This window comes from Raphanus sativus, chromosome 8 (genome assembly GCF_000801105.2).
Source record: "Raphanus sativus cultivar WK10039 chromosome 8, ASM80110v3, whole genome shotgun sequence".
In the NCBI taxonomy this organism is placed as follows: Eukaryota; Viridiplantae; Streptophyta; class Magnoliopsida; order Brassicales; family Brassicaceae; genus Raphanus; species Raphanus sativus.
Window position 1 is genome coordinate 21,022,146 of NC_079518.1, and position 2,567 is coordinate 21,024,712.

Here is a 2,567-nt window from a genome sequence, read left to right on the forward strand (position 1 = left end):
ATCAGTTATATAGTTATATATATAGTATTTACTTTTTATTTAAAATTTTAAACCCTATTGAAGTGGTACAAGCATTTGACCCAACTACTATACCAAACAATATCTAGTATTCTTGTCACTGATCAAAGAATTTTCTTGTATACTGAACTGCTTGGCATAGTAGGTTGTTAGATTAGATTGTGGTTTTGTCGTTTTGGGGGTTGGCTTGGTAGACGATGCAAATGGTTAATGTAAGGACTTTCTTGTGTGAGATATTGCTTTTGTTGAATATTGGAAATTTTCCTTATTGTTGTGTTATTTTTTTTGTCAATTGAGTATTGTTGTGTTTTTAATTTTAACTGACTAAAACCTACTATTGATTATTTCCTACTACATTTTTTTTTCAAAGAAAAATTTCCTCCTATATTTGTGAAAACATACTACAGATATGTATCAATCATATAAAGAATATTATTTTGTCCTTTCAAAGTATTCACTTTATTATTTTATGTTATGCAATTATTAATTATACATATAATTTACTTACAAATATATTATTATAATAATAAAAATTTCCAAATTAAAAAGTATTTTTTGATCCACGACCAGTCTCATGCTTTCTTTTCCTTGATAAATTGTAAACCAAGATTTATAAGAGATAAGGAACATAGTAATAGTTTGTAGCTGAAGCCGTGAGGAGTTTTGTAGAAGTTTGAATCTTGTTGATGTAAGTGTTTTATAGGCCATCAGTGAAGGTGAGTGTAGTTGGTGGTTGTTTTTTTTGTCATGGTCATCGTTAAATAACATGAAGGTGGTGTTATAAGCTGGCTGGAATTTAAATCATTCAAATCATAAGTCTGGAATTTAAATCATTCAAATCATAAGTTACATTGAGTCTAAGACAGCAAGATGAAAGGAAAAAATGTTATTACAGAACCAAAAATCATTATCACAGAAAGCAGAAGAGATCGATGCCTAATACTTGTAAAGAAAATCAAGACTGCCAGAGATCTGCGATTCTAAACCCAGCAACTCCACCAGGCCCTCCCAGCATGTTAAAGTATGAAATAAAAAGAGTAAGTACATAAGCAAAAATGTTCGAGTATGACTTGGAGAATATATACCTTGATACTTATTAGACAATGATTTTGCAACATAATAAAACAGATGTTGACAACCATCACTTTGAGACAGTGCTCGGCCCGGACTTGCTGAAGCCAAAAAATCCCTGACCCTTTCTCCACAAGTTTTTAGTGATGCACTCCAGAGATCTAAGCATCATAACTTATTTCAGATGGAATCTGTTTTTTTTCAGTAAATTTTGTGATAAGAAAACACAAGTGTAAAATAGATTTTGGACATATCAATACTATCATAAGTTTAGCGCTGGCATTACTAAATTCATATAGAAGGCAAATCTCTAGACTCTGCATCATGAGAAACGTAATAACCATGTGAAGCCCTCAGACAAGATCTTAAGATTTTAAGCAACAATAGAGAATGGAAATAGACGTAACTTAAATAAGCAACTGATTGTCTTTAACGGGCTGCCAACAGAACAACAGTTCTGATAAGTGTAATCCATGTTTCTCGCAAGATGGTAGATAAATAGGAGCTATCTGAAAAATTCAAAACATAAAGAATACACAACAGGTACCAACATGTGCAAAGAATTCAAAACTTCTGCTTCATTGCTTCCATATGTGGATAAGTCGATCACATGTGCAACCATCCTAACAACAAAAACAAAAATGTATTGCCAAGGATCCGATAAAAAATATTGCATTTTCAATGGAATCAACATCAGCCTTGCCTAGCCGGACCCTTTGAAACACACTGCTACCACAACTTGCATCGCTTCATCGCACAATGACGAATTAGGGTGAAAGAAAGCTGAGAAAGTTACCAGCTTTGGTTAGGATTAAAATCCAATGGACTCAACTTCACAAAATACGACGGCATGTAATCACCACGGAGCCTCTTCTCCGCCTCCTCCGAAACTCCTTCCGCCTTAGAGTCCGTAATCCGCCATGTTGATTAGATCCTAGACACTGCCAAGAACCTGTCAACATTTGAAAACAGAACCAAAGGTCAAATGTCTAGATCTCTTAGACTTCAATGTTTCTTACGATCTGAATTTTGATTCCTTCTTTTGCGGTTGATACAAATCATTGATCATCCTGGATGTACAGTAAGCTGTTGTTAGAACAAAGTTTTCTTCTGGATCTCGTTTGGGTTGTGGTGGTCACTTCGAAAGGTGCGATATTTATACTCGAACCTTCAGCCAGTTATTGTGGGATGCGAAGAGATCGATTTAATGCTTCCCAGGGGGAAGAGTGGGATAATCACGCAGGAGATCGGAGTTAAGGATGTATTAAAAGAAGGATGAAACGTTACTGGAGGTGAAAGGCATCGACGTCGCTTTCTATTTTGTTTAAGCCCATTTGCAGTAAAAAAAATTGTCTGCGAAACCCATCCGAAATCAGAAAGAGCCCAGTACAAATAAAGGAAACAAAACGCAATTTCGGCTTGAGTTTAAGAGTGCCACGTGTCCCAAAACGCCCCAAGCTTTCTGATGACGTGGAGGG